This window comes from Atractosteus spatula, chromosome 7, assembly GCF_055471065.1.
Source record: "Atractosteus spatula isolate fAtrSpa1 chromosome 7, fAtrSpa1.hap1, whole genome shotgun sequence".
Lineage (NCBI taxonomy): Eukaryota > Metazoa > Chordata > Actinopteri > Semionotiformes > Lepisosteidae > Atractosteus > Atractosteus spatula.
This window is the reverse complement of record NC_142712.1, coordinates 23,111,969-23,126,349: the sequence shown is the minus strand read 5'-3', so window position 1 is coordinate 23,126,349 and position 14,381 is coordinate 23,111,969. Positions and strand designations below refer to the sequence as shown.

The following is a 14,381-nucleotide window of genomic DNA, read 5'->3' as shown; positions in this document are numbered from 1 at the left end:
GGGTGGGAGGGCTGGAGGTTATTGTCAGCGTGTCTTCTAGTTAGAGTGACAGCTAGGGCATGACCTCCTCACTGGGGCCAAGAGGCATCTATGGCTTAGAAGCCTCCTGCTCTGTCCTCTGATTTCAGTGTTCCAGTAGACTGAAGGGAGCTCGGTTTCAACAATTGTAATCTGGTCTAAATTCACCTGGTTCAAAGAAGCAATTGCTGTCTGTGTGTGTCACTAGTGTGATCACAAAGTAAGAGTTAGGGAGTGGTATATCCTTTTTTTTCTTTCACTTTAAGTACTGCTTGTGTTTAAGTAACCCAAGTTAAAACATCTTGTCCTATTGTAGTCTGCTGGCATCTTGGAATGGAAAGTGTCCGAGTTTCTGTTATTTTTTAAACAGCAGGTTGTAGAATGACATTACATAACATTCTCTCTGAATTTGAAAAGTTTTTAAATTTGTATGATATACAGATAACCATTCTGATGTTTTGTGCATGCTATCTGTTTCTTAGGAATATCAGTAATGGTTTCTGAGCAGGCAAATGGTGTAACATTCTGTTATTGCAATGACTCAGCACCGTCAGTGCCAATGATCTGTGGAGTTTCCTGATGGGATTACAGCAGGATGCACACTGTGCAGGCGGTGTGATAATTTGATTTTGTCTGGTCTTTAGCAGTAATAGGTTAGTGATTGGGGTGTCAATATCTGGACCTGTATAGAGACAAAAACCCTCAATGAATATATTCAATATAGTTCAGAATCTATAGTATTTTCTGTGTGTATGACATACAGTATATGAAGGTTTTATAGAGGACAGTATATGTAACTGTCCTCTATAGTCCTCTATATACAAAACAGTATATGTTTGGACATTTTTACCTAGTTAGAGCTAAAATCATCAGTCTTCCTCATAGCTCGACCTGTGCATTGTGAAGTACTCAACTTTAATGGGGGGATTAATGTCTAGACATATCAGCCAACATTTAAGTGTATCATCTCTGCTGTGAACTAGTAATTACTACAGTACATTTTTGAATACGAAAATTATCAGAATTTTATAGTAAGGTCAACATGTCCATTTTGTTCTTGCTTCTGAAGCAAAGGTTGAGGCAGTTGTATTCCTGATTCATTTGGGTCTGTAATTGATGGCAGTCAGTGAAGAACGGATGCTCATTAGCCTTGTTACCTGAAAACGGCATACCTTTTTTATTTTAATTTCATGTTATTGACCATGTACGCTACATTTAACTTAATTATTACTACAGAAGATGCAGCTTGCATTGACAAAGTGGAATTTCATTCTCTGTGCAAAACAGATTTGCAGATTTTGCAGTTTCTGTGAATTTTTAAATTGGTTTTGCATATGAAAACCAAAACCTAACATAGAGATTAAGACAAAATTTCTCCTTTTTGTATACAATTATAATCAATTGTGAAATATTAAGAAATTGGTATCTGGTTTTCTCTTTGTGCAGCTCCATTCTAGAAGATGTCAGCCTTTGTACAGTATGTTTAGTTTATACAGTTGCTCCTGCAAGAAATACCACTGATAAAAGAAGACAGGTGTGATTCGGACTGATTTTCAAAGCTTATGCACTGGCAAATATTTCAGCCACACTAATAGTGTGGCAGAGGAGATCTAAGAAAGACCAAGCTGAAGGGAGGATGTGTAGCTTAACGACTCTCTCCCCAGCCCTTCTGCTTTCTAGCACTAATCTGAAATATGCTGTGATCTCTCATGATTGCTTGCAAGTTGGCAAACATGAACTGCTGTTTGGCATTAAAAAAGGCATCTGGACGCACCATGGCCTGGCAGAGTGTAGGCTGAGCTTCTCATTGTGAGTAGGAGATAAGAGGACAGGTGGTAATGTGTTTTCTTAAAGCGGAGACAGCTGGCATCTCCTGCAGACCACTGCACAGCATTTCTGTAGGGCTGCTCTCTGCAGCTGAGACATCCCTTGTTAATGTTATCTGGGATACAGTCTTAACCCCTACCATTCTCTCCGTGAGCCTCCTAATTCTAATCTTCCACAGCTTAAGATTTGATGAGTCAGGTGATCAAGAACTAGCTGCCATATCTGCAGCACTGACTTTCTGTGACTACAAGGCTGCTTATCTGATAGAACTGGGCATTGGATTTCAGAGTGCATGGGCTTGAGTTCCAGTTTAAATATCTTCAGAAATAAAGACATTTCTTAATTTACACTTGCTTTGAGAATGAGGGGCCATACAGTAGTGCTAGAAAGTTTGTGAACCCTTTAGAATTTTCTGAATTTCTGCATAAATTTGACCTAAAATGTGATCAGATCTTCATCTAAGTCATAAAAATAAATAAAGAGAACCCAATAAAAAAAAATAACACACAAAAGGATATATTTATTGATCAATTTATTTATTGATCAAAATTATCCAACATTAAATGTCTTTGTCAGAAAAAGTATGTGGACATATGCTTTCAGTAACTGGTGTGACCCTCTTGAGCAGCAGTGTCTTCAACTAAATGTTTACAGTAACTGTTGATCAGTCCCACATATCAGCTTGGAGGAATTTTGGTCCATTCCACTTTACAGAACTGCTTCAACTCAGTGATGTTGGTAGGCTTTCTTGCATGAACTCCCCGCTTCAGGTCCTGCCACAACATTTCTATTGGATTAAGGTCTGGACTTTGACTCGGCCATTCCAAAACACAAAATCTTCAACCATTCTTTGGTAGACTGACTTGTGTGTTTAGGGTCATTGTCTTGCTGCAAGACCCACCTTCTGTTGAGATTCCGTTCACGGACGGATATCCTGACTTTCTCCTGTAGAATTTGCTGGTACAATCCAGAATTCATAGTTCTGTCGATGATGGCAAGCTGTCCTGGTCCCATGGCAGCAAAATAGCCCCAAACCATGATACTGCCACCACCCTGTTTCACAGTTGGGAGGAGGTTCATATGTTGGAATGCAGGGTTTTCACCGAACATAACGTTTCTCATTTAAGCCAAATAGTTCTATTTTTGACTCATCCGTCCACAGAACATTCTTCTGGTAGTCTTCTGCTGTTCCAAAGGTCTTTAGCAAACTTTAAACGGGCAGCAGTGTTCTTCTTGGAGTTCCTCCTTGCTATCCTCCCATGCACACTATTCTTGTTCAGTGTTTGCCTGATGGTGTACTCATGAACACTGACATTAGCCAGTGCAAAAGAGGCCTGCAGATCCTTAGATGATACCCTGGGGTTCTCCCTGAATATTATACGCCTTGCTCTTGGAGTGATTTTTGTTGGACGACCACTCCTGGGGAGAGAAACAATGGTGTTGATTTTTCTCCATTTGTATACTATCTGCCTGACAGCGGATTGGTGAAGCCCAAAGTCGTTTTGTAACCTTTTCCAGCCTGATGAGCATCGACAACTCTTTTTCCGAGGTCCTCAGAAATCTCCTTTGATCGAGGCATGGCATGCGTTCAAGACCAGACTTAGGTAGTGAAGACACAGGTTAATGTTTTTTAAATAGGGCTGGGCCACCCAAACTCACACCTGATTGTCATCCTATTGATTGACACTCCTGACTCTAATTATCCCCTTAACTGAATTGATAATCCTAAAGGTTCACATACTTTTTCCGACAAGGGCATTAAATGCTGGATCATTTTGATCAATAAATGAATGAAAAAGTATATCATTTTGTCTGTTATTTATTTTTTGGGTTCTCTTTATCTATTTTTATGACTTATATGAAGATCTGATCACATTTTAGGTGCAGAAATTTATGCAGAAATTCAGAAAATTCTAACAAACTTTCACAAACCTTCTAGCACCACTGTACATGCAGAATATTTTGTAGAAGTTTAACTATATATCTCAGTTTTAAAAATGATTGTATTAGCTGTATTAGCACAAATTGTTTTTTTTATTTCTAGTTCCCCTTCCAAATTATGTTACCTTAAAAAAGAGGTCTTGTATAGAGGGTGTGTACTGTATATCCACTTTACTAACAATTTACAGTAAGCCTGTCAACTAGATGTCAACTAGATTCTACAATGAACAAGTATAGATATAATAACCAGCTTAACCAGTTTTTATTTCACATAATATTATTTGAAGTTAATTTTACTGTATGGTTTCATCATGATTTCAGTGGGTAATCGGATACTACAGTATGATTATATCATGGTTCACCACACCAACTTTCAAGAGTAGCCTGGCACAACGTTTCTTATCATAGTGAATTGGGCTATTGGTGTTTTCACAGTGTTGAAATGGACAGTAAATACAGGATACATTTGTTTAAAAGTGTCCAAAAGCTGTGCAACCCACAACTGGGAGCCTTAAGAAAGAGGTGATCTCATTTTTAAGGGCTACTGTTCCCAGTGGGAGGGAGGTCCACGTACCCCTTTCCTTAAGTGAAACCAAGGTCTTGAACAAGGAGCCCCTCTCTTCCATCATCTGCCATTCAGGTTTAGTATTTACAGTCATACAGTGTGCAGTGTATTCAAATAGAGGCATTTTTGTCTACAGATTCAACACAGGTACATTGTTGAGAGAGGTTTTTAAAAATGGGTTTATTAAGTAAGTCTGTTTGCTGATAGTCCCTAGTGAGGGTGTGTTATCATATTTTTTTTTAGGTTTACAGAAGGAGCTAACTGTTTATTTACATTGAGCTCCGAATGTGAATGTGTGACTTTATTCCATCTATCCATACATTTTCAGTTAGCCTGAACTCGTGAGGGTCGCGGGTGTGAACTTATTATTACTTGCAAATGGCCTTAAGACTCCAGCCCATATAGAATGTTTTCAGTGTTTCTTTGTGTTTACTCCTTAACTAAAATAAAATTATACAACTGCCTTTGACTGACACCTTTAACAGATGGTAAATTTGGATAGAGTCTGGGTTGGAATTTGAGTCAAGTTAAAAAAGAGCAGTCTAAACACTGTCACTGAATTTTTGTAAGCCCACTATTTAGATTAAGTGCAAACCATTTCAATGAATTCTTATACACAGGGAAAGAACACTTTCAAACACACCAACATTTTCATTCTAAGAAATGGCAAAAATAAACAATGAGAGAGGAAGGCAGAAAAGGGGTTAGAAGAAGGAAAGGTAAAGGTATTTAGAGTGCATCCTTTTCAAGGCTTATGTAAAGAACGTAAGCGGTTTAGCACATTGCTTGGTTTTTAGCAGAAATGGGAGTAACAGACAGTGAATATCCACTGACAAATAATGTCGTCAGGAGTGGAATACCTCAGCTGATTTTGACTGACAAGAACTGCTGCCATAACAGCTTCCCTTAACCCTGTAATTTTGTAGCCACATGGAATTCTCTTATATCCCACAGCAAAAATTACAGTCCACCTTATTTCCCTTAAAAGAAATAATAACATTTTCACTGAGAAAAATAGCTTGTAGTGTACTATATGTGGTAGTGTTCTGGCAATGTTTGGAAAACGTTGGAGTCAACATCATACCATTTTATGGCTCTTCCCTATAAAGGATCTTATTATAACAGGCCAATACTGTATCAACATGAAAATAAAATGGGCTGTTAAATTCTCATTGATTTTAAAATCCCTCTTTAATGCTGGAAGCTAAGTACATCTATTGTGATTTTAATTAAGTTGTATTTCTGTCCTGCCTTCCATCTTTTGGCTTGGATTGTTTTCATTGATCTGAACTGTTAATGTTGACTAAACCATATCCGATTTTGCAAACAAAAGGTAAAAAAGCAGTTTGGATAAATTGCAGTGCTCTCCAGAATTATTGGCACTCTTGGTAAAGATGAGCAAAAAGGCTGTGATCTTACACTGAAATATGAAAGAAATGTAACCTTTCAGTGAGGTAAAATTATTTAAAGACATTTAAATATCTAAAAACATTTTTCTCAAAAACATGTGTCACAATTATTGGCACCCCTGCATTTAGTGCTTTATGTACCCTTCCTTTGCCAAGATAACATCACTGAGTCTTCTCTTATAATGCTGGATGAGGTGGGTGAACACATATATAGGGATCTGAGACCATTCATCCATACAAAGTCCTTGGTCCTTGCTTGAGGACTCTCCTCTCCAGCTCACCCCACAGGTTTTCAATGGGGTTTAGGTCAGGGGCCTGGAATGGCCACTGCAAAAGCTTGATTCTGATGTCAGTGAACCATTTTTGTGTGGATTTGGAGGTATGCTTTGGATCATTATCCTGCTGGAAGATCCAACCACCATCTGTTTATTTCTTTAATAAGGATTTTTTTAATGAATAATTTCACCTCACCGAAAGGTTAGATTTCTCTCATATTTAAGTGTAAGATCAAGCTGATAACAATAAAGACATTTTTTCATAGCCCTTTTTGCTCATCTTTACCAAGGGTGTGCACTGTGGATTTTATTTGAGATTGCCAAATGCAACAGGCAACTGTTTCATCTTCTCTTTCTTTTTCAGCACCAGGCACTTCTGATTGACTGGCAAGGGTACATGACAGCAGGCTTGTACCAGGAATACCTGCACATTGCAGGTTTTGAGATGAGATTTAGGAACTCTTGTTCCCTAATCCTGATATGGTTTAGTAAACAGTAACAGCACAAATCAAGGAAAACACTTGCGTCAAGTTAAGACATGGAATACCGGACAGAACAAGAAGGCACATTAATTGTACTACATGGAAGTGTCTTAAACTGAAAACAAGAGGTACTCCTTTATCCTTTAAGCAGGAAAAAGCTCAGGCCAAGTGGTAACCTTCACCATTACCCCCCACTGCCCCATAAAAATTTTGTGAACCCTATGGAATTATCTGTGTTCCTGCAGTCTTTGTTCCTAAAATGTGATCTGATCTTCATCTCTAATGATAAACACAATCTGATTAAACAACACACGTTGTTTGAACACAACAACACACAAGTACAAAATTGTATTTTTTCATGTCTATATTGAACACATTGCTAAAACATTCACTGTCTATGCTGGAAAAAGTAGGTGAACCTTTAGATTTAGTAACTGGTGGAACCTCCTTTAACAGCAATCAGCAAAAAGTTTCCTGTAAGCTGCTGATTAGTCCTGCACAGCACTTTAGGGGTATTTTGTCCCATTCCTCTTTACAGAACAGTTTCTATTCAAGTGTGAGCCTGGTCGTTACCTGAATGAGAGATGTCCTGGGAAAAATTAAGGTTGCTGCTAGAAGAGGTGTTAGTGGGGCCAGCAGGGGGCGCTCGCCCTGTGGTCCATGTGGGTCCTAATGCTAATGCCCCCCGGTATAGTGACGTTGACACTATACTGTAAAAATGCTCTGTCCTTCGGATAAGACGTAAAACCGAGGTCCTGACTCTCTGTGGTCATATTTTCCTATTGAACCTTACCAAACATGGCCTCCTAATAATCCCCATCTTTAAAAAAATTGGCTTCATCACTCTATTCTCCTCCCCACTGATAGCTGATGAGTGGTGAGCATTCTGGTGCATTATGGCTGGCGTTGCATCATCCAGGTGGATGCTGCACATTGGTGTTGGTGGAGGGGAGTCCCCATTACCTGTAAAGTGCTTTGAGCAATTATTATTATTATTATTAATTCATTGATATTTTTGGGATGTCTTGCATGAACAGCTTGCTTCAGGTCATCCCACTGCATTTCAGTTGGTTAAGGCTGGGACTCTGACTTCCAAAATGAAACAAATTTTCCTCTGTTTAAGCCATTCTGATGTAGATTCACTCCTGTATTTATCATTATTGTCATGCTGCATGACTCAACTTCTATTAAGCTTCAGATCATGGATGGAAACCCTGATATCCTCCTGTAGAATTTGCTAATATACTGTAATTTGGAATTCATTGTTCTCTCAATGATTGCAAGTTATCCAGTCCCTGAAGCAGCAAAGCCTACCCAAACCATGATGCTCCCTCTACCATGCTTAACAGTTAGGAATGAGGTTTTTGTGTTGGTAAGCAGTGTTTTGTTTCCTCTTAATATAATGTGTATTTATGCCATAAAATTCCTACTTTGTCTCATCTGTCCACATAACATTATGAGTAGTGTTGTGGAACATCCAAGCTGTCTTTGGCCAATTTGAGACAGGTTTTTTTTTTAGAGCTGTGGTTTCCTCCATGGTATCCTCCCATGGACACCTCTCTTGAATCTTATTGATTCAAATGCATTTTCCAACATAGATAGTAAATATTTAAACAATGTGTTAAGCAAAAAATACAATTGTGTGTGTCCTATTTGTTTAATCAGATTGTGTTAATCTATTATTTTGACTTGATGATGATCAGATTACACTTTAGTAGCAATTAAAGCAGGAAACAGATGATAACTAAATTATATTCTTAACAAGACATCATTTCACCCAACAACTAGTTTGAGTATAGAGGATACATACTGTATAACGTACAGTAGTTGTAGGCTACTCACGATGTGAGTGCCTGAAATAAGTTTTTATTTACTGTTTTCTGTGCTATGTATCTGAATCATGCCATCATTGTGTTCTTTTTTCTATAGAGGCACTTTATTATTTTGGGCTCACTGAGGCAAGTAACAAAAGAACACAGTATGTGTCTGTAACCTGATGATAACCCATTTTACTTACTGTACATAGCTCTCAAGTGTCCAAAAATGTGAGAGTTTCTGTAAAAAATGGCATTTGCTTACTGTTTTCTTTTATTCATGTACAAAAACACATTAATGAATGGATCCATGGGTCTCCATGGTGATTTCAAAATGTTACCTTCAGTACTTATTTTTTAAATCAACCTAAAGAGCAGATGCAAAGAGAATGTCAGACAAAGGCGTGAGATGATATTTGATCCCAATGTGTGAGACCTGAGAGCGATGTGATTACGTAGCATCACGGCTGCTGGTTGGCAAATGATCTTACGGTTTATTACTATGAAATAGTATTTCAATATAGATTTTTGTGGAAATTTTGTCATTGTTCATGCATTTGTTTGGCCAGGTGGAACCAATCTGTGTACAACTACAAGAAACCCTGCTCTAAGGGTTGTGGGAGTATGGAACAATATATCTTGTTTAAATCAATAACCTGGCTTCATTCAAGATACAATCTATCTAATAATTGCATTAATTCACTACAAACTATCAAACAGGCAAGATAGGCCAAATGGCATCCTCTCGTTTGTTATTGTTTGTATGTTGCCTTATTTGTATTCCAGATTAGGGTTCCCCAATCTTTGTCTTCCAGTATCAGTGTGTTAATGAGTTTTTAGTGTAGCAGGAACCTTAATCGGCTCACTATTGGCTAATTGGACTAGTTTTACCTCTTTTTTTACCAGCTCTTCAGGTACTAGTACTTTATAAAGATAAAGATAAACCTGCAGGTAAACCTTCAGATACACTGGCCTTTCAGGACCAGGACTGGGGGATCTTACATGCAGGATAGTTTAAAATTATATACTGTATAGTAAATTACTACAGTGAAAAGCATTGCAGGTTATCAGTATCCGTAAAACATATATAAAAGAGGGCTTCATTACAGCCTATAGGAGGGAATAACTCCAATAATGCTTCTCAGTGTAGATGCACAAAAGCCCTGGTAAAGTCACTGTGTTTAATATAAACATTGTGATAGCCGTGTGCTGTAATGCTAGAAAAAACAGCTGTATAAAAATATATAGACTATTTGTGTGACTGCTACTTTCAGGGTTACAGTCTTTCTACTGGTTATGTGCAACTACATTATGCAGTCATTATCACATTGCGCTATGGAGATATAGATCATAGAATAGTAATGGTGTGTTGCTTGTCACTTAACAGTGTATCAGCAGGCGAATAATAGCACTGGATCCTACTTATAAGCAATCATTAGTGTTTTCTGGTCGACTGAACAGTCTTACTACCTGTTCTAATTTGTTTAAAGCCTACAGTATTATTCAAATTGCTCTACACCAGGCTCCAGTCACTCATTTCATCATGCAATCATTTAGGATAAAAGCCTCTAATTAATGAATTGCAGCCCGCTTTGTGTAAATCAATATTTCTCTTCTCTGGTGGGGAGAGCCACATTCCAGCCTTCCCCTTCTGCACTTAATTGCTAATTGGCATAAGGAGAGGGATCCACAGTGATAAGCAAAGATAAACTGAACAATTTATTAGCTCTTCTTTACATGACAATAGTGTGATAATGACTAGAACCCATTCAATATTCCATTTACTATATTTTCTGTTCTTCTGATTTTTTTTACTTTGTATTTTAAATTACTGTCATGGTGAATTGATGGTGCTGTATAATGAAAGCATTTGAACAGTCTCAGAAAGAGATTCATGTAGCTGTACTTTTTGTGCTATCATAAATTACAAACAAAGCAGACTGGGAATAGAAAGGGGATTGGAAGAAGAAACTGTGCTCAGGATGTTTTACTTGCACTACAGTTAGAACCAAACAAATGTTCTTGCTGGTGTAGATGTGTCTCCTTGGCTGCTGTTGTATTTTGCATTAATGATGATTTAATTCTTCTTGGATGCTTGATACCTTAATTCGAGTATGGCAATTTACTATTTTAAAAAAATTAAAACGGTTTAAACAAACTCAATACCCACCCATTATCTGTAGGACTGTAAAGTGATTTCTTAAAGTCATCACTGAATAGTGGCACATTGGCAATCTGTTCTTAAAATTAGCTCTATCAAACTTTGTGCAGATACAGCAATTTTCAGATACAGAGCTGCACAAAGTACAGAACAGAACCTGCTTTTAGAAGAATTAAAACTAGACTGCCTCTGTGTCAATCATCTCTACCAGAGGCTGGATGTGTTTAATTGTACACTTTGTGTTTGTTGTCAGGTTTTTAAAATGATTTGATCAAAGCACAGTTGTATTTCTTTTTAAAACAGGTTTATATCGGATGAGAATCTAACTTAACAAAAATTCTTTCCAACACTGTCAAGTGACATAACAATGCCCTGAAATAGGAGAATTTACAGTAGGAGTTTGACAATCAATCCTAAACAGCATGTCTTTGGGAGATTGGAGAAAAGAGTAAACTCTCATTTGTACATTGTAAGAACATATGACTCCACAGACAGGCACTCAAAGCCTTAAACCATTGCTTCTTGAATGGTGTTTGCTTGTAGCAGTGCTTCTCATGTTTAGTAAAGAAGATCCACATTCTAGCAGATTTTGAAGGAGACCTAAAATCCACAGTGGCTGTAGATCTGCACACTGTTCATTTAGGCCTGTTATCTCAATAAATAATCCCATTACTGTTAGTCAGGAACACAAGTGGAATTAAATGTGGTTTTACAGCAAACAGGAGCGATTATTATGGAACTGCAGTTTCCTGCTTTTCCCTGAAAATACAGGAAGGAGGTGCTTATAGAGCTGGATTTGGGAACTGCAAGGTCATCTGGCTTTCATTGCACCATGGCTGTCAAGTCCTTAATTGTCCCATATTGCGAAACTGAGCAAATCCCAGTGTTTTTAGGTGGTAAGCAGGTGCTGACACTTTTGTGATTGTACTGTATGTGTGATTACTATATACGTTTAGTTAGATTTATAAAGAAAATAAAACTTATGCTTAAACATTCCTGCAGGCATTTGAAAGAAACCACACAATCGATGGATTTTGCTATGGTGCATTGCTAAACTAATTTAGGACCTTGAACAGTGGATTTCGGTTATGTAAGAGGAGCCCGTAAAGGTGTTATTTGAGGTGTTTTCATTTAATTTGAAATTTAAAGTCAATTTCCACATATCTTCTTTTGAATGTGGAGATGTTGTTTACAGGATTATATTCCAGACCAATTTCAGTAGTAGGGCAGTATTTTTCTTTGAATCATATAGCTATAGTATTATTATTGACACACCTGAAGAAGGCTCCACAGCCGAAACATTGTGTTTTCTTTCTTCTTTTTTTCAGCATGGAATAAACCTATTATTTGTTCCGCTATAGTATTGTAACGCATGCGGCCACCATTGGTTGTCAGAGCCGGCTTACCAGCACAGTGACGTCACCGCCCTTCCCTGTGAATAACAGGGACCGCAGCTGCCGGGTTGATGGGAAATTTCCCTTTGGCTCAAGTGGCTGGGTCCCTGTTGAGTGATGCCGGAGGCCCAGGTTCAAGTCCCTGACGGTGGGGGGCCGACCTGAGGCGGCAGCGGCGAGGGCGCCCACGTGAACCCCATAGCGTTACAGTATTATAGACTTTTGTTTCTGTTTATTGCGGTACATTTATGACTGAATCCTTTCTAACAAAAAAAAAGAACTGAATAGGATGAGATTTGCCAGATTCACTTTGGTTAAAGTCTGTTGTTTTCTTTACCAGAACCCTAGACAGTGAAGTGGAGAGTGAAGAAAATCCATGAGCAGGACAAAGCTCTCTGACTTCCCTATCCATCATTGACCAATAATGTATTCAATTTTAATTGTTATCTCTGAGTCAGTCTTAATCCTGGCCCTCAGCCCACGACAGCCCCCATAATTTATTTCTGTTCTGTTTTGCAAAATTGCAGTTTTTCAATAACCCCCTTTTCCATTCCATCAGCTATCCATGAATAGCATAGTCATTAGGTACTGGTGTCTGGAGATATAGGGTGAAAGAGAATGTTTCTCTGGTGTTATCACTCTGATAAAACTGAGCCTGCCCAGATATTATGCATTACTTGGCAGGGTACACTATGTCACAAAAAAGAAGTACTTTTTACTTTTTTTGAAGAAAAATAGCACTTTAACAAAAAATATTTCATTTTTTTTACCAAGCACAAAAGTGAGAATTTGCTTCGCTCTTAAAGATAAAGGAAAGCAAACCTCTTTTTTTTACCTGGAATACCTAAGCTAATACTGTGCTAATACTATGAGGATAGTATGGCCATGAGTCATTCTCATTATTGTCTTCTGTACCCAGACAGTAAGAGTGGGACATCTCAAACAATTCCACACTATATGTTGATCAACTCCAGAGAATAATGACTTAGGAACTATACCAAACTGTAACATGTTATGATTTAAAAAAATATGGTGATTTTCATTTTGATAGTAAAGTGTTTGTGGTACACTTCTTATTTGTTTTTGTCACCTTTCTCAAAGCTTTGGTATTTAGCGCTGGTGGTACATTAGTTTTCATGTTATCCTCATTTTCTCTGTCTGGTGTGAACCAGAAGATGATGTTCAGTCATTCAAAGTGTTGTGAAGTTTGTGTATACTGTAGAGCACATAGGTACGGGAATGTTTTTGGAGAATTTATGTGACGGAATAACAGACGTTTGTAATGAAGTTGCCAGCACAGTGAGTAGCAAGGCAAATGCTGCTCAGTTTAAACATAACAAAAGTTACAGCTGTTAAAATAGAGTTTTCACAAACCTGCCAGTGGTTTGGCCATCTCACCAATGTCAGTGCTGCTTATCATTTGCTATATTTTCACCTGCTGTGGATTATCTCCATTTTTGTTATCATGCATTTGTTCCAATCTTTGCATATTTGCTGGAATCAGGGGTAAATAATGCTAAATTTTTATCTGGCAGAGAAATCACACAGAGTAATTTGATTTAAACCTTTTTATAGCTTATATTTGGTCTGCTGTTATTTCCATTGGGAAAGGAGAAAGCCATATGCATTCAGCCTGTTGCTGAGCTCTTTTAATAAATCATCTATACAGAGTAGTTAAAAAACTGTGCTTAATGTGACATCTTCTTGCAGATTGAAGCCCTTTCTCACACTTGTCTTTTTGCATGAAAGTTTGTTGTCTTGAATCCTGCTTGATTGATCTTTCATATCTGTGGGGAGAAGTACAGAGTGATGAAGCCAACTCATAGATGGGGATTATTAGGAGACCATGATTGATGAACACCATGGGAAAATTTGGCCAGGATACCAAATTTAAAAAAAAAGTTACCAAAGTAACAGGCCTACAATTTTAAAGAAATGCCCTGTAAATTGTTAATGACCACGGACAGTCAGGACCTCCGTTTTACATTTCATCTGAAGGACAGTGCTTTTTTTACAAGATAGTGCCTCCATGACTATACTAGGGCATTAGGACCCACACAGGCCACAGGGATTTATCCCTATTTATCCCAAAACACATTTTCTGGCAGCTATCTTAGTTTTTCCAGGAGGTCTCCCATCCAGGCTCACACAATTTAGCGTGAGTTGCAGGGTGAAGTAGCTGCCCTCTAACTAATGTTAGAGCTCCCGGAGAATCACAGTAGTAGTGGAGGATATTATTTCTGACATTCATGTGCAACAGCTCATCAAAATGACTTTATACCATGGCATTTATTTAGATGCAAGAAGACTACATTGAATGATTTAATGTGTTAAGTTGTGATGTGATGCAGCAGTTTAAGTGATGTGGCACAGTCACCTGTTGAAGCTGCTGAGGTGAGGTAAAAAAATGGAAAACATAAGTTTACATGGAGAGAGGTCTTTCAGATAGGGTTTATATTTACTGTAGTTTTCTGGAATGGTCTTGGTCACAGTCA

At 38.0% G+C, this 14,381-nt stretch overlaps 1 protein-coding gene across 1 annotated transcript in view; it reads left to right on the top strand.

Moving 5' to 3' along the window:
• The window catches only part of robo1 (roundabout, axon guidance receptor, homolog 1 (Drosophila)), a 502,355-nt gene that overhangs the window by 299,546 nt on the left and 188,428 nt on the right, over window positions 1-14,381 (top strand). The gene's annotated exons all lie outside the window — the stretch shown is intronic.